General features: G+C 38.8%; 1 long non-coding RNA gene across 2 annotated transcripts; it reads right to left on the minus strand.

Moving 5' to 3' along the window:
- Window positions 1–2,585: 2,585 nt before the first annotated feature.
- LOC117544188 lies at window positions 2,586–5,966 on the minus strand. 2 transcript variants are annotated; one of them, XR_004568657.1, is made up of 6 exons: window positions 5,933–5,966; window positions 5,640–5,685; window positions 5,048–5,139; window positions 4,575–4,685; window positions 4,044–4,303; window positions 2,586–3,710 (listed from the first exon to the last, which is right to left on the minus strand). It is a non-coding gene; the product is annotated as an uncharacterized LOC117544188 (long non-coding RNA). The 2 variants fall into 2 exon arrangements; XR_004568656.1 differs by lacking the exon at window positions 5,933–5,966 and having other exon boundaries at window positions 5,640–5,914.
- Window positions 5,967–19,236: the final 13,270 nt, after the last annotated feature.

Below are 19,236 nucleotides of genomic sequence, written 5' to 3' on the forward strand. Positions count from 1 at the left end.
GCCAGTACAAGCGCTAGCCAATCAAACCGCGTGCAAGCTGGGAGAGCCAGACCGCAGTTCATTTCCTCATATTCCAAACGAGAAATTACGGTAGCAAATCACCCGGTTCTTTACGACCAGAACTATTTACCGGGATAAAAACCGGAGGAACCAGGCATGGAGGGAGGTGGCAGAGACAGTGGGTGAAACTGGTAGGTTTTCGCCTGTTTGGGGATTTTATATCCAGTTTACTTCGTTTTAACATTGCTATTGCTTTGTATGTCGGGGGCGGGAGATTCATGTGATTGGTTGTTGGTCGCCTTGGGCGCGAGAAATCGCCAAGCTTCAGACACGCCCAGCTTCAAGATTTTTTGATGCCTGTAGTGTAGACGGCCCGTAACAGTGTAAGTGAGGTATAATACTTTCACATCTTTTCGTTAGTCATGCAATAATCTCGAACTATACATTATTACGTTTGCTTAATTATGAAGCAAACGTAACAGCGTTTGACAGTGTCTATCGCCTCAAGTCGAGGGAGCAGCAATTATTAGCCAGGGAGCTTACTTCACCATTAACCCCATTGCAAGTTAGCACAACAGAGAGTGTACAAGTCAGCGTACCAGCCAGGGCGGGAGGCAGTGCCCAACCTGTGCCTAACACCGATGTTAGGGTGAGGCAGGCGATGAGAAGGTGATTTAATTGACTAGTTCTACATCTGTCAGTGCAAGGTCAAACAGTATATTTCTTATTTAAATAATGTAAACAAAACCATCAACTAAAGCCACATACACGTGTATGATTTATAAATCTTCTATAGAGTTATTAGAGTATCTCCTTTCTCTAACAATTTCAATTGTCATTCCTACATCAGGCAGTTCCCAAGTATGTTTAATACTGATCAGCCAAGAGAGAAAAGAAGGTTCCCAACCCCTGCCTGTATTGTGATCAAAAGCACAGACTTGTATGTTTATGTACTTGCGGGACCCACTCAATTGACACCGAAGGCCTCAGAAGAGCTTGAACTTGGTAATATACATATATACAAAACAATATTCTAGAATGCTCAATAATTGAACAATTGTAATCATTTGCTGTATAGTGAATCTTATTTCATTTTGTTTTAAAGATTGTGGCTGTAGTTCAAGAGGCTTTATTTAGATTTAGATTTAGGCTCTGCTGCTCTTACAAGCCTTTTTGAAGGGGAAAATGAACACCAGGTTCCCTCAGCAGCTGCTATGCCTCTTTGAGATGGCAGGTCGAATGATTGGCCATTCCTTCCTGCATGGTGGTTTGGGTCTCACAGGACTCAGTTTGCCTATAGTGACTCTCTTGACTTGGGGGAGCATGGACACTGCGGCATCAGCTTTGACCCTGCTGGACTGTCCTGATCTGGATTATCGGGAAACGATTGGTTTTGTGAGTATCTTGGTTACAAGTTGACATGCTTCATACATTTCTCATCTTGTGCATAATCAAATATTCCATTCATAGGTCATTGCTGGGCTGTTATGCTAGAAATGATTTACAAAGCTTTTGTGTCTGTCTTTTACACCAGACATTGGCTTTTTTAATTTGTTTTGGAATTGTTGTTGATTGCTTGTGCACAACTATGCCTGTAATTCTTAAATTTGTTCCTGTTTTAGCTCAAAAAAGCAGTACTTACTGCAGAAGAAACCAGCAGTGTGACCGATCTCTGTCTGTCCTGGGACCTCCCTGTTCCAACCTCCACCAACTACGACTGGCTGTTCCAGGAACTGCTTTCCCATGCTGTAATATTTTTCTATTTAATTATTTGGTAAACAGTTAGGAGGTTAGCTTTGTAAGCCAGGCTGCTTTTTGCTACTATATTGTCTTTCCAATAGAGTAGTGCCTCAGTGTAAATGTTGCCTTCTGTCCTTTCAATTCTGTGTGTACTCTAGGTCCTTCACCGTGTTAGGCAGCCTGTCAAAAAAATGCGCAAAGGCATTTAAGAAACTGGAATCTGGCCTCTTCTTACGGAAAGGCCGGATGTTCACCCGATCCTCTTTCCTAGAGAGTCAAGTCAGGATCTCAACTCGCAGGTAAAGCTGCTTTTGTCTGTATTGGATTTGTTAATTATTGCATTTGTTTAAAACATTTCTATGTAATTTCTTTTTTTGGAGACTCACTGCACAGAGTTTTACAGTTATTTTTCAATCTTAAGCATTAAACTAATGTGTATATGATCCCATGTAGACTTTGATCCAGCACATCAACTGGCCACAACCCAATAGTAGCAGCAACGAGGACAAACCTTACCCTGTTCCATTGGAAAAAGTCAGTGTCATCACTGGATTTTTGCGGCAGTTTATAGAGGAAGGTAACACTCTTCTTATTTTATCTTTTATTGCATCTCTATTTGTATTTAGTTGTTTTGATGTTAAAATTACTAAGCATGTACCAAAAAAGCCAGCATAGCGTAGCTGAAGAGATGGAAGTTCTAAAAACACAAAATGCACATATATCAAGGTACACATATGAATCTATGCATGGGGTACATGATATTTATTAAGGTTTTATGGACTCAAATTTCTAGTTTTGATGAAATGTTAAATACATAAACATTTGTTCTTTCATAGTGTCGCCGGACATACTGCGCAACCTCATGAGGTTCTGGGTTGGGTGGGAGCTGCCGTCAAGATACCTAAATGTGGAGGTTGTTACGGCAAAACACCCCGTGGCTCTGACCTGCTTCACCAAATTGAAGCTCCCCAGCCATTACAAAACGTATGAGGAGTTCTACCAGGACATGATGATGGCTCCATCGATTCAGGCTTTGGGCTTGTGTAGTTGCATTTCAAGCTAATAATGCTCTTGCACTCCTAGTTCCTTTTCCTAGTGTTACAGTTGTTGTACCAATATATACCAACAGCTTTTACACCTGCAGCTTTTTTTCTTTAATAAAAGAGTTTTGGTAGAATTATTTTTGGCTATTATCATTGTTACACTTTTACACTTGCCACTCCCTTGAACACAAGCAGTACATTCAATTATGGTTCTTTATTATTCATATAGTAAATCAAACTCAATTCAGTTGCTAAAAAACTGTATTTGACAATTAAATATTTAAAGTAGCCTTAGGTAAACAAATCATTTTGTTCCCCAGATTGAAACAACACCGCTTTCCTTTTCACGATGAGGTTAAAAAAGGTTGATATAAAGGGACACTGACCAATTATTGTATTCTATACTGAAAGGGGATTTTTGGAGAATTAGTACATTAGAAATGTATAAAACATAACCATGTACTCCTGATGCAGCACCTTTCCTTAACAGTACACATGATATTATCCTGTCTTCTCACATGACAGCTTGCTGATTACAACCTTTTGTTTATCAACCTACAAATCTGAGGGACTCGTTTAGCGTCTCCTATTACCGCCAACACTTCACTGAAAAGTTAACTCTGTATAAACTTACATTTCTCTTTTACAATTCCAATCCAGCAACTGCAATTTGAGTTAAACAATTTTAAGTTGCAAGTACAGTTAAGGACAATAAATGTTGATCCTCATTATCTGGCTTCAATGAGGTTCTCAACGTATTGGACAGTCTCGAGGTAAATGTCAACTCCAAAACAATCCGATTCTTGTAGTGGATCGATTGTGTCCTGCAGCAGCATCATTTCAGGATCTGAGAGGGACATTGACCCCGGGATGATGCTGATTTGAAAATCCACTCTCTTCCCACTGGACCTCTGGTATGAGAATACCCTGACAAAGACAAATGGTGTGTATATATGAATAACCTTTCATATGTATTAACGCATTAAACAAGCACTATGTCATTATCACAACTTCATACAAAATAAGATAAAGAAAAGGTTATGCAATTTTCTATAAATACAAGTAATGATTGTGGTATATGTGAAGGTTATTATGGAAAAGACTTGACTTTACACATGTGGTGAAAAACAAACCTAGTCTTGAATGTGATTATAGTTATGTGTAGAGAATAAGAACCTAAATGTAAGGATGTTTGTTTTTTTATTGATTGAGGATCAACAAGAGATTGTGATGAGATGTTTTAACACATTTGGAATTAACCTCAGGATCAGGATCTGCCACAGGATGCAGTGCTTGGCCCACCTGCCACAACTGGTTTGGGGTCATGTTTTGCTCTGTCCTGATTGGATGGTTGGCCCATGCCTCAGTGAACACATCAAGGTTGGCCTGGATGCGTGGCAGGAAAACATAGTGGCAGGATGCTGCTGATGTCAAGCAGGTGTTGTTCCTCAAGAGAGTGCAGGGTGTTGTAAAACACACCCGTAACACTCATGAACACATCACGCCAGAGACGTTCAATTCTGTATTTGAAAGAAAATGTGTCATAAGTTGTAGTTACAGATAATTTGAACAAACTGTTCAATTTTCAATGTTCAAATGTAATATTGTTTTAATTTGGCAATAATCCATTGAATGACACAAGAGTCATCATAAAGTACATTTTTGCTTGAAAATGTTCATGACCTTGGCCTGTAAATTCCTTTTAAAATTAGAATTTTCTTCTGAAAGTTTGTTAAAGGAGATGTTAAGAATGAATAGTCTCAAAAGCTTCCAAAATTAGGTTTGACTCACCGTTGGTCGTGTACGCTTTTCCCTGCAATAAAGCTGTTAATGTCAGTTCCACGAACTGAGAACATTAATTCTGCTACTCCAACATTTTCCCCTCCATGATCTCCTCTCACTCTGAAAAACAAATCAATTATATGCTTCAGGAAAATTATTGCACAATTAAAATATATGTAGTATATAAAATATATTACACTACAGTATACTCCCAATAATGTAGTGCCATAAAAATTGAGGAGAGGCCCAGTTTTAAACCCCTACTGTACACAATTGTGTTAACAATTATAGCTGTGTCAGCAAAGCTAATGTTTCTGAGCGCACTTTAGAGGCCTGGAAAGGTATGTGATGGCTATTGTTTTATCTTGTTGGTTCAAAATGTGCCTCTTTGAACTAAGACACAATGTGCAGCTATTTGAGGGGAGCATACTATGGGAGGTCCACAATCACAGTACAAATTACATTTGGAATGATATGAATACCTCAGTGGATACCCATGCTCGTTCACAGCTTCATTGAAGAAGACCAAGTGGGTGTCAGACCGGTTGTTGTCTGCTACCTTCAAGTACATAATCTATACATACAATTAAATATATAATATAACACATTATCAACTTGATCAATTAGTATTCATTGCAACATAAATCAACTGACAAATGACATGAAACGGTAAGAAAACTAGACACCTCAGAATGATTTGATGTTATATCATGAAGTCTCTTGACAAGAGAAATCAAGTCAAAGCTCAATAGAAAGGACTGAATACTTTACATGAATACTATAAAAAGAGAATGTTTCAATGTTAAATCACAGCCTCAAAGTGAACATATAGGCGGAATAGTGGAAACGGTGGAATAGGCACTATTCAGTCAGTAAAAAAATAGAAATTACGACTTTGATAAATTAATTTCCAGTATACAAAGCCTGCTTCCCCTCACGAATGAAAAAGAGTAGGTTACTACCCCCTATTTGTACAGAAAATAATCTGAAGCCTAATAAAAAAAACAAAAAAAACACCACTCTTGTTTAGCAACATTTTTGCAGTTGTTACTTTTTGACAGTATAAAGTCTTACCTTTCTTGAATAGCCATCTATTCCTCCAAAGATAACAAAGTTGTATCTAAGTTTAAACAAATAAGAAAGAAAAAAGTAACTCCCAAACACAATACAAAACATCCACAGAAGCATAGATCTCACATAGAATATGTATGTGAATGAAAGCAAAACCAAATTTGTTCATGCTACGTTATGCTATGTTTTGTCAATGGTCATTTTTAAATATTATTAAAAAAACCACAAGATATATAAAACTAGAAATGAAAAATAATATAATGAACACTTCACATACAGATAGCATGAAAACACACCTGATTAGCTTGTGATTGGTGTCGATGTGCACCATGTACTTAGGGTAAGGAACTGTGTATGTTCTCCTCACCACACATCCCATCCGGGTCATCCTGGAGAGCACACCAACACTGTCCACACGATGCATGGATGCACACTAATACTCTCTCCTGCTGGATGAGAGTATTAAGGTCTGCAAGTGCAGACAGAATGTATTAAGGTCTGCAAGTGCAGACAGAATGTTCTCTCCTACATCAACTAGAGCACTTAATAGAACACAATCCTGACAACACGCAAACTCTAACCCTTCGATGTCTACAGGTGTCCTCTCCAGGATGTGTGTTAGTCGATCATGCAGTCGTTGAAAGATGTCACGCTTCAGTGATTCCTAGGGGATAAATTAAGAGATTAGATTAGAGATGACAAACATTGATCTGAAAATTATTGTTTGTTAGCTGCTCCATAAATGACAAGTTCTGCATTAAAAGGTCATTTTATTCACCCACTAGCTAAGGCTTAGATTGTAGATGGCTAAAACCATTAGCCATCTCATATAGTCATTAAAGCAGTCAACCGCTGGGTTATATAGGAGTAAACAGCTGACTTCACTGGTGGTGGAACACTGTTGGGCAACAGAAGGTAAGCTAAGTTACTTTATGATCCTACTCATCCTAGTTTGTCTATTAGCATTATTTAGCTTACTTGTTCGCACATGTTAGTATTAAATGCCACACATAATACATAGATAGTAACAAAGCAACCATTCATAGCTTAAACATACTTAATCATGAACGACAATATACTTCGACTTGAGGCGATAGACCCTGTCTATCAGTTATTTTCAATAACGTCAACTTCATTTAAAGATAATACTTGATAGCAGTACAACCAATTTAGCATACAGAAACTTTAGACAGACTTAGCAGCGCAAGCTAATGTTAGCTTATTAGCTACATCACAATTAAACCTACTAAACAAGTTCCAAATATCCTCAAATATTGCTTCATAATTAAGCAAACGTAATAATGTATAGTTCGAGATTATTGCATGACTAATGACAAGATGTGAAAGTATTTATACTTCACTTACACTGTTAGCGGGAGCGCCACTTCCAGAAGCCATGTTGATGGAGATGAACTGAAAATGAAGCTTCTTTTAAACTGTATGTAAATAACCTGCTTAAAAAACTGAGGGTTAGGCTAGGTTTTTTTTATAGAAACAAGTCCTGTTTCTCTCTTGAGGCCAGGAAAAGGCTAGTCACTGTGACCTTTTTACCTGTGCTGGACTATGGTGATCTATTTTCAACCCAGTCTCACTGCATTTCGTGTTCACCAACACGATTTTGAATCTATTGATTCGTGTTCCCCAACACGATTTGCCACTTTTTTTCGTGTTGCACAGCACGATTTTTTTTTCGTGTTGCACAGCACGATTTTAAAAGCAATGTATTTCTACTGCTTGCAGCACGTCTTTTTCTCCGGTCGGGTCGAGGAAGGCCTGAAGCTGTGTGGTTCATAAAAACATGTTCTTACTCAATATCAAGCCACAATTATTGCTTTTATTTTAAATCGTATAATTTCGGACTTTTGTTGCCGTCTGTGAGGAAAAGAAATGGGGCTCAGAGCCTCAGAATACTGAAATCTGTATTTTTTAAATATTTTTTCCTTCTAATTTGTTATTATTTTCAAAATAACACACTGTTATTTACTCACCAATAACACACAATTATCCTTGCTTTTATTTATTGGTTTAATTCCATAATCTCGGGCTTTTTTGGCGTCCGTCAGGGACTGAATTTCAAAATAAAATATTCGGAAACAGACGTATAAGGGACATTTCGAGCGTCATTGCGATTGTCAACCTTTCTGAGTTTAGGATGGCCGAAGACTCTACACTACCCATAATCCCCAGCTATCGTTTAGGACTACAGTCCCCCGTAAGGTTACGCAGAGCGTCAAACAGCTGTGTGAAATGGAACGAAACCACGACAGACTATCCAAAACTGGAATCGAACGCCCCCCCCAGAACTACACATGCTGGATGCTGGCTGTTGTGTTTCGCCAAATGTTCTATGGGACGTCTCTACTGAACGTTTTTGTTTTTCCCACAATTAGAAGTTGCCAGTATTAAACACATTGGCGTTATCAAATGTAAAACTATTATATATTATTTATTATAATTAATAAATGGGTGAAAATCGCTATATATACCCACATGACAGCTCATTGTTACTTTGTAATTCTACTCAACTACAATTCAGAGGTTAACCTGGTATTTTTACTCCACTGCATTTATTTGAGTTACTTTGCAGATTCTGATTAATTATGTGAAATATAAACAACCCTTAAATCAGACTTTATTTACACCTGAGTAAAATTCAGGTAAGGTGATTGTCAAGTGCCAACAATCAGGAGAGATATTTGATAGTTGGTGCTTGAGAAGACTAAACATTTATCTGCAATTGACATGAATGGAAACGAGTAATAAAGTATATTCATTACTCGTTATTCTCTACTAATAGTTAATTAAAGACTGTATATTATGGCTATTTTGCACATCCCTTTCAAGATTTTCAAAGGTTTATTGACATATCATATACACAACTACGGTGTAGTAATGCAATGAATGAAACACTTGTGTCACAGGTTCCTCAACAGCGCATTACAAGACATCTATCAATATGTGTGTACCTCCACCATTAAACTGTCATATTCTGCACATTTCTTATTCTATCTACATACATACGAGTATAATTCATATGTATAATATCAGTTAAAATAAGTGCTTCAACATAGTTAACATTGCAGGAAAGCAATATATTAGACGTTAAGTACTTTGTCAGGCTTAATATTTATCTGTAGATAGATACCCCGAACGTTTTTTTCTTATTTAAAAGAAGACCTTAATCTGTTATTTAATGTTTAAATAAAGGTTCATTCGTTTTTCTGTTTTGCACCTCCTCCTATTAATATCTTTGTACATGCTGCACTAAACTGTTTTATTGTAGAGATCACTTTATAGTATCTTCTTGATTTTTTATATTCTATATTTCTATATTTATACTTTCCCCCTATGAAAGTATGTACTCTTAATATTTTTTTAATCAAACACAATAATTCAATAACGTGCTTTAACCACTAGATGCACACAAGGTACACAAATGTTTTCCGGATTTCATATCATATAAACACCAAATCCCAGCATGCATTGCGGCTAAAACATCCAATAAACGAGCTTAAAACCATAGCTGAGGATCTTGGGTAATGCCTATGTCCGGTTATTTTTATTTTGAAATTCAGTCCCTGACGGACGCCAAAAAAGCCCGAGATTATGGAATTAAACCAATAAATAAAATCAAGGATAATTGTGTATTATTGGTGAGTAAATAACCGTGTGTTATTTTGAAAAGAATAACAAATTAGAAGGAAAAAATATTTAAAAAATACAGATTTCAGTATTCTGAGGCTCTGAGCCCCATTTATGTTCCTCACAGACGGCAACAAAAGTCCGAAATTATACGATTTAAAATAAAAGCAATAATTGTGGCTTGATATTGAGTAAGAACATGTTTTTATGAACCACACAGCTTCAGGTCTTCCTCGACCCGACCGGAGAAAAAGACGTGCTGCAAGCAGTAGAAATACATTGCTTTTAAAATCGTGCTGTGCAACACGAAAAAAAGGGGCAAATCGTGTTGGGGAACACGAATCAATAGATTAAAAATCGTGTTGGTGAACACGAATCAATAGATTAAAAATCGTGTTGGTGAACACGAAATGCCGTGAGACTGGGTTGCTATTTTATATGAATGCGCCGGCCAATTACCTCACCAAGATAGATGCCGCCTATCATAGTGCACTAAGGTTTGTGACAGACTGTAAGACTTTGACTCATCATTGTACCCTGTATACAAGGGCAGGGTTGCTTTCACTTACTGTACGGCGGCTAAATCACTGGTATCTTTTTATTTATAAAGCAATGTTAGGGAAACTTCCGTCTTACATCTGTTCCCTGATCTCACAGCGTATTGTAAATGGCTACTGCCTGAGATCTAAAGCTGTGGTTGTATTACATGTGCCAACTGCTAGGACTGTATTAGGAAATACAGCTTTTAGATGCGCAGCGCCGCTAGCATGGAACAGTCTACAAAAGGAATGGAAGCTAAGCAGTTTGATTCCATTTCATGTTTTTAAAGCTAGGATAGACGCTATACAATCAGAAAATATTGGTGTCTGTAAATGCTACTAGTATACAAACTGTAGTATCATATAATGTCCTTTGTTTTCTGTCATGTTTGTATTAATGTTTGGAACTAATTGAAGCAGGTCACCATTGTAAAAGAGGTCTATGATCTCAATGGGTTTTATCTGTATAAATAAAGGTTTTGAATTGAATTGAATTGAAGCAGACATCTGATTGGCCGAAGACACTCGCCTCTTAAAAAAAGTGTGTGTGTGAATCTAGCTGCTTCAGGGGAGTCTCAAAAATCCACACACAAATGCAGAGAGCTTCACACACAGAAAACGTTTTTTATATAAATATAACAACATTCAAATGTGTTTTTAATGTAACTATTTGTGTGTGGATCAGAAATATATTTGAAACTTTTTTACATTTATAAAATGATACGTTTTTGTGTGTGCATTGAAAAATATGTGTGTGGACGAAGACATTTATATATAAATCCGGAATTACATTTGTGTATCCTTTTGTGTGCCTTTATTTATTTTTGAGACTGAACTGACCCCATAGAACACAGCACAATCGTTTATTTAGTTTATTCAATGAAACCATTTTCAATAGACTACAATAACTGGCTATGATTTCTTAAAAGGTGGGGCCACAAGGAGGGGATTTTTCATAAATCATGAATTAATCACATTAATAACAGGCGTAGTAGCAATAATACTTTTTTATGCAATATTAGCTTTCAGAATGAATTGGTGAAAGCATAGTGTTGAAAATTGTAGAGAACATTTATTTGTTCCTCAAAATGCAAATCATTCCTTTTTGAGATGTTTGATTAATATAACATCTTGAGACTTCATATTGATATTTTAAGATGTTACCATTTCTGCTCGCTTACAAGTTGACATGTCTGTCCAGCTTTTGAATAGCATGTATCTAATGTAACCCCATCCAGCTATAAAGAAATCCTATTTTAAGTGCTCCTTTAAATAAGTTCAGTGTGCCTCTGGCCTGAACACACAGGAGAGAGCTTGTACTCTGATATTACTGCTCTCAGCCTGCGTTATAAATAGAGCCTGCAGCCCTGTGAAATCAGTTATTTACCTAGCTGTGACCGGCAAGTGTTCCAGTCAAATCCAGAACCGTCCTCCAACTTCTACTGCCTTGCATCTCAGTTATTGCATGCTGTTATTTACAACTATCTCATGTAATTTATTTATGCAATGAATTTTTCTGAGCCACTCTTCAGCAGGAAACCACTCCCCATACTGAGGCAACCTCACAGTGAATGGTTAGAGTTCTGAGCTTCACTCAAAGGTGTCTGCCAACGAGCCAACAATTTGATTTGGTTGTAACTTGACAACCTGTTGAGTCTCACCCTCCATTCTACACTAAGGAGAGTCCCTGTGTACAACAGTTTATTTATATAGTACTGAGCCTCAAACGGCGAGTGCAGGAAAGAAATAGAATCTGAAAAGTTGTGATGCACCTACTAAATCCAAAGACCTGTTGTCAACCTTGGTTTGGATTTGCCACATGTCTTCTAGAGCAGTGGTTCCCAAACTTGTTGTGCCCAAGGCACACCAAAGGACAAGTAAAAATCTCAAGGCACACCTATTGTGCAAAATAGCCCTTATAACACGTGTTATCACTCATATCATGTAAAATATCTGTAAATGTGCATAATTATTTACTAATGCCAAATAAAATGTGACAAAGACAACTATATTACTCATGAAATATTTATTAACGAAATATTTCAGAAATTAATTTGAAACTTTATCAAATTAGGCTTCATCAAAGCAGCAACACACTCATTTAAACCAGACAGGTCACAAAATAAAAAATGAGGCAAAGGAAACTCAGCAGAAATTCAGCACAGAGAACTGTCAATGCAAGGAAGCTGCATTGCATGGTCCTGAACTATAAATTATAAATGTAACATTTCAGCAATCAGCATTGAAACATGTGCTATTGTAAATATTTTGCCGACTTACAAATTAGTGAGATACATGTGCATGTCGGGGCGCTGAGGAGAGGGCCACTCACAAGTTCTGTTCAACAGAGAGCCGTGACCTCCTGTTGTTCTGATTACATATTACTTTAAAAAAAGTAATATATTACACTACTTCGTAACTATCTACATAAAGTAATTTGTTACTATACTCGCCGAGCACGTACGAACTGCGCATGCGTGAGTGGCAATAACTCTCCTTACCAGCAGGCGGCGGTAGTGTGTATTTGTCATTCAAAACAGACAACAACCGGAAGACAGAGAAGAAGAACAGACTATGTGATATAAACAAACAACAAATAGCGTGTGCGTTAGCTTCACCTTAGCATGTGTTCTTTGTAGGTGTGTGTTGAGGTTTGACCACGTGGTGTTTCCAGCAGTGGATAACAGCTTCTGGCCTGGACACAGTTTGCACCTCACCGTCACATTCCTGTCTATTCTTCGGACGAACTCAAAATAATGGGCATACCTCCACCCCTCGAGAGTTATCGCTGACTCAGCCATGTTTATGCAGCACTGCACGTGGAGATGTGGACGCGCAAGTCGCGCAGATTACGTACATATAAACCTACAAAGTACTGATATAGTAAATTAAAAAGTAATTATTTTTGTGTAGTTGTATATTGCAATAATAATGTATGGTTGTCACAAAATCCCACGGCACACCCGGACTTGCCTCACGGCACACCAGTGTGCCGCGGCACACCGTTTGGGAACCACTGCTCTAGAGCAAGGCAGAATTGTAAAGAGTAGCATATTCCCCTAAGAGTGAATGCTTGTATTCTAGATGAAGATCAGAAAGCTAGCAAAAAAAGCTAAGCACTATTTATATATATATATATATAAGACCTGCACTGGGAGCACCAAGAGGTCACAGCATGTGCCCCAAAACCTCAACGTCCTGGGTTCTACCCTTCAGACCTTTGTGGCATGCTAAACCCCTCTCACTGTCTCTCTGCTGATTCCCACACTGTCCTCTCTCCAATAAGTTGACTTTTTTTTTTAAATAACACAAAACCTGCACTCATCATAGTTAGATCTCCAGGAGAAATTGTTAAGGCTTACAGCAGAGCGTCTTGTTCCTTCACAGACGTTCAGCCAACGTGCTTTTGGATTCATACTCCTACCTTAATAACTGCTCTCCAATTCCAATTTACGACCAACTCTAATGGTACATCCCAAGTCTTTTAAATTGCATTCATGTTTCATTTAAAGACTTTCCTATGTGAACATCAACCCAGCTTGGTGCCTGATGGATAAGGTCAATCACCTTACTGGAACCCTGTGTTCCCAGAGAACCCGGGGGACTTGTAGTTCCTACAGCCTCTGAAAGTAGAATGGGAGCCAGAGCTCTCAAACTCCTCTTCTGTGGAAGCAGCTACCAGTTAGGGAGGCAGACCAAACTCATGTGAGAGGAGGATGAACACGTCTAACGCTTGGAGTCAGGGCATGTTAAGGCTTGCCTTAACCTGTTAAGCCCGAGAGGACCCTAATCCGGGTCCGGCGGGTAGTTTTTTCACGAAACTGTGTCTCAGGGCTTCTTAATACTTAAAAACCTATTAATGTGTCATACTCACTTATTTTATACATATTTGTATTTTTATATTAGGGATTGTGGGAAATGGCATTTTGATCTCTGTCTGAACACACAAACTGAAAGATTGACAATAAAGTTGACTTTCACTTGATTACCTATCCGACCTCTGACCTGCTCTATATTTATCATAAGATACATTTACTTCTGTTTTGTTTGGTGCCATGGATATAAAAATGGCCTTGAATTGACCCTCTGTCCCAAAGTGTGTGTTTGTGGTAAGGCAAGGCAAGGCAATTTATTTGTATAGCACAATTCATTCAGTGATGCAATTCAAAGTGCTTTACAGGATCAAACTGATAAAAACATCATACATTTGAATATGGTCAAAGTGAGTGAATTACAAAAACACACGAAACAATTAAAAGAAAGAAAAGCATGTTTAACAGTTCAAGAAATAGAAAATTAAAAAGCCATGTTAAAGAGAAATATCTTTAGACCTGATTTAAATTATTCTAAAGTGCTAGCCATTCTCAGATATTCTGTGAGTTTGTTCCATGCATTAGGAGGATAAATGCAGAAAGCTGCTTCCCTACGCTTTGATCTCACAAATGGAACAGTGAGCCGGCCTGCGCCTGAAGACCTGAGGGGTCTGCTGGGTTCGTACCGCTGAAGGAGGTCCTTGATATATTTGGGTTCTAGCCCGTTTAGTGCTTTATATGTGTGCAATATAATCTTAAAATCAATTCTATCACTCACTGGAAGCCAATGCAGCGATCTCAGCACTGGAGTGATGTGATCTGTTTTTTTTGTGGGTTAACACTCTGGCAGCAGCATTTTGAATTAGTTGGAGTTTACGAAGTGATTTTTTTGTGAGGCCTGTGAAGATGCTGTTGCAGTAGTCAAGCTTGCTAAAAACAAATGCATGGACAATTTGTTCAAGGTCCTGCTTGGACATAAGGTCTTTAATACGCGGGATATTTTTTAGATGGTAGTAGGCTGATCTGTTGATTGGCCTGATGTGGCTGTTAAAATTGAGGTCAGAGTCTAAAATTATACCTAAGTTTCTTGCTTGACTTTTGGGTTCGAGTGATAGTGATTCCAGGTGTGCAGTGACTTTAACTCTCTCTTCTTTGGTTCCAAAAACAATTACTTCGTATTTTTTCGTATTGAGCTGTAAGAAATTACGGCACATGTATTTGTTTTATACATGTGATTAATAAATCAGTAGGATTCATCTATAGAAAGTGATATATAGATTTGGGTGTCATCCGCGTAATTATGATATGAAATGTTGTTATTTTTTATTATTTGAGCAAGTGGCAGCATGTACAAGTTGAATAGAAGAGGCCCGAGGATCGATGTCATTTTGGTTCTGTCAGATGTACAGCTACCAATGGAAACAAAATACTCTCGGTCTTCAACATAGGATTTAAACCATTTTAGGACAATGCCAGACAGACCAGCACATTTCTCTAGTCTTTCTATTAAAATATTGTGATCTACGGTGTCAAACGCCGCACTGAGGTCCAATAAAACTATAACTGTGGATTTCCCAGTCGGTATTAAAATGCATGTCATTTAAAATCTTTAATAAAACCATCTCTGTGCTGTGACAAGACCTAAAACCAGATTGGAAGGTGTCTAAAATATTATTGGAAGTCAAAAAACTGTTAAGTTGTAGGTAGACAACCTTTTCAATTATTTTGCTTAAAGCATTTCAGAAAACGCCACAGCATTTCAGAAAACACCACAGCATTTCACATTGGACGGAAAGGGTATTCCTTTAGGGAGAACACTTCTTGTTTGTGATTGGACAGAGCCAGCCAGAGAAGCACTGGTGTGATTGGTTATTTTTGCTGCCAGTCAAGAAATGACGCTTCGTGATTGGTCAGCACCCGACGCAATATGTCCCAACACATCAGGCGTTAGCTGTTAGCACACACTCAGAGCTCACAGCTCCTCATATCTGTTCAGAAACTGGACAAAAGTTAAACATGTACAAACCACAGACTGTCTATGTCATGGCGAATACAGTCACTGCTTTATTTATGTCTGTATGACGTTGTTGTGAGTTTGGACCAAGCCCCCAGGAAGTGCGCCGGACTCTGATGAGAATATTCGTTGTGGCCAAACAGCGGTACTACACTTCCTTTAGGTTGCTGGGCCCGGAAACACTTTTTCCCATTGACTAACATTGGGAAAGAGTGGTCTGTAACTCGTTGGATCATTTTTTTTAAACTAAATAAACTACCCAGTATGAACGTTTGTATAGCCCTTATTAAAAACATTCGTTCCTCAAGTTGTAAAATGTGCTAATAACGTTATTCTGAGTTATTTCCCTCTGCATTATGAACGCGCATCTAACCCACGGGACCGCGGTGCCCGGCACGTTCATGTTACGTGTTCTGACTGTAACGGTACGTCCACACAGCAGCTTTTCAAAAATCTTGAAAATCTTGGAGCTGGGCGTGTCTGAAAGCTTGGGGATTTTTTGCGAGCAACGCGACCAACAACCAATCACATGAATCTCCCGCCCCCGACATACAAAGCAAAAAACCCCGGGGATTTTATGCGAGCAATATATATATATATATAAACTCCCCAAACAGGCGAAAACCTACCAGTTTCACCCACTGTCTCTGCCACCGCCTGGTTCCTCCGGTTTGTATCCCGTTAATAGTTCTGGTCGTAAAGAACCGGGTGATTTGCTACCGTAATTTCTCGTTTGGAATATGAGGAAATGAACTGCGGTCTGGTTCTCCCTGCTTACACGCGGTTTGATCGGCTGGCGCTTCTACTGTCAGATTTGCATAAACGGGATTTGATTGGCTGACGCTTCCAGCTCAGCTTCAAAAGTAGAACATTGCTCAACTTTTGAATCCTGAAAATCCTGGAAATCTTCGCTTTGCTCCCCCACAATGCAGTTCGGCAAAAAGCGAGGCAAAGTGACGTCATCCCCATTCAAAGTCAATGGGCAGAGAAGCGTTGGAAGCGTTGGAAGATTTGTTTAAAGCTGCTGTGTGGACGTACCGTAACGGTACGTCCACACAGCAGCTTTTCAAAAATCTTGAAAATCTTGGAGCTGGGCGTGTCTGAAAGCTTGGGGATTTCGCGACCAACAACCAATCACATGAATCTCCCGCCCCCGACATACAAAGCAAAAAAACCCGGTTCTTCTCCACTATTTCTTTTAACATTTTGAACATTTATGAGATTAATGTCTATGGTGCTATTTTATGCTACATTCCATGCTGGCTAATGATACTGTCTATGCTTGCTAGCAACGAAGTAAACTAGCAACGAAGTAAACTGGATATAAAATCCCCAAACAAGCGAAAACCTACCAGTTTCACCCACTGTCTCTGCCACCTCCCTCCATGCCTCGCTCCTCCGGTTTGTATCCCGGTAAGTAAATAGGGACTGGTCATAAAGAACCGGGTGATTTGCTACCGCAATAACTAAGTTCTCCTCCATTTTTGTGGAATATAGAAATGAACTGCGGGTCTGGTTCTCCCAGCTTGCACGCGGTTTGATTGGCTAGCGCTTGAACTGTCAGATTTGCATAAACGGATCTGATTGGCTGTCGCTTCCAGCTCAGCCTCAAAAGTTGAACATTGTTCAACTTTGGAATCCTGAACATCCTGGAAATCCTGGAAATCTTCGCCTCGCCCCCCCACAATGCAGTTCGGCGACAAGCGAGGGAAAGTGACGTCATCCCCATTCAAAGTCAATGGGCGGAGACGCGCTGGAAGCGGTGGACAAATTGCCAAAAGCTGCTGTGTGTACGGGCCATAACAGTTTGGAGGATTTAGCAAGCAGCCTGCTACACAGTTTTAGTGGCATATATATATATATATATATATATATATTAGGGCTGTCAAACGATTAACATTTTTAATCAGATTAATCACAGCTTAAAAATGTATTAATCATGATTAATCACCATTCGAACTATGTCCAAAATATGCCATTTATTTATTTATATTGTTGTGGGAATGGAAAGATAAATGAAAGAAGGCGGATATATCCATTTAACATACAGTATCTATGTTTATTATAAAAAAATTCTGCTTGTCAAAATGAAAGACAACCCACACACCTATCAATCATCAAACCGTGGGGTCTTAATTCATTACGTGTTGATTTCTATCAACGGGGGAGTACTTCAGGAAAGTCGACGGGGGGGGGCTTGTGGAGTACTTTGTGACCACAGAGAGTGAACATTGTGATCAGCTGTTTTAGCGCAGTTCTCCAGTGAAGGGGGGGGGGGGGAGTCTCCTTCCGCAGCTGGTTGGCGTAGTTTTGGCACAATTCCGTTGTACAGACCGACGTTAACAGCAGCCCTGTCTGTGCACACGGAGACCGACTCTGTCGTCCTGTGATCTAACCGCCTTCTGGAAAAACTTCACAAGTACGTCGGTACGCAAATGCGCTTTGTGACACAAGTGACGGTACGCATTTCAGATTACGCACATAACCTGCGTACCAGTTATGTGTTACCTGTACTACAGCAAAAGTATTCTCCGTCGGGACTTCCTGCAACAACACCACGCCGTTATCAAAGATGTTCTATTGAGAAGACGATCACTACGTGACAAAAGTTTTCAAAACCGTTTCTGGTCTTCGGTATTTCCAGACAAGTGGCTACTGAAATCAATCTGACTAACTGCTGTCTGTGCAATTTACTCCGCGCGAGTTGGCAGACTTTATTTTGCTTACTTTAACATCATTTTTCATGGTGGGGCTAAGCCATTTCTTGGTATGGGTGTAGCCTACCCCAGCCATACCCTGGCGCTGCCACTGGTGGGATGTATTGGGCGGGCCATTCTGCACATGCGTTAAATGCGTTAAATATTTAACGCAATTAATTCAAAAGATTAATTACCGCCGTTAACGCGATAATTTTGACAGCATTAATATATATATATATATATATATATATATGTATATATATACATATGGTTGGTATTTAACAAAAAGGGGTGTTATAGTCTGTGTTGTAGTGTGTGATATTGATATTTATGGAAACATATTACACCTTTCCTTCAAGTATTATACGTTTTGTTACTTGTGGGGTACTTAACATGAATAGTCACAGTTACTATCCTTTTACTCTATCACATTTCAAAGAGAAATAGGCTATTGTTATTTTAAGTCCACCACAGTAGTAATCCATCATCAGCTTTACTTTTTAGATAAGATTTAACTCACAATTGATCATAACAGGCTTCAAAATACATACATTTTATATATTACCAAGTGGTTTCATGTACAACCCACACAAGTATCATGCTAAATGAAGCTCTGTTGCTTGGATATCACTAGATCCTGTTATCAGCGTAATATAAAAGTACATAACGATTGATGTGTAACTTAGCATAATTACTAGCTAGCCGTTAGCTGCTAAATGAAAGCTTTAGCGCAAGTTCAATAAGGAAGACCTAACACGAGTCACTTACACGTCACTCTATGGCTCCCTTCCCCCCTCATTAAATATGAGGGTGTCACCCCTCAGCAGCCAATAGCTGCACATGCTAAATGCCTTAAATGCCTGCTCTTCCTCCCTGTCAGTTGTCATTTGCAGA

The sequence above is a fragment of the Gymnodraco acuticeps genome, unplaced genomic scaffold (assembly GCF_902827175.1).
Source record: "Gymnodraco acuticeps unplaced genomic scaffold, fGymAcu1.1, whole genome shotgun sequence".
In the NCBI taxonomy this organism is placed as follows: domain Eukaryota; kingdom Metazoa; phylum Chordata; class Actinopteri; order Perciformes; family Bathydraconidae; genus Gymnodraco; species Gymnodraco acuticeps.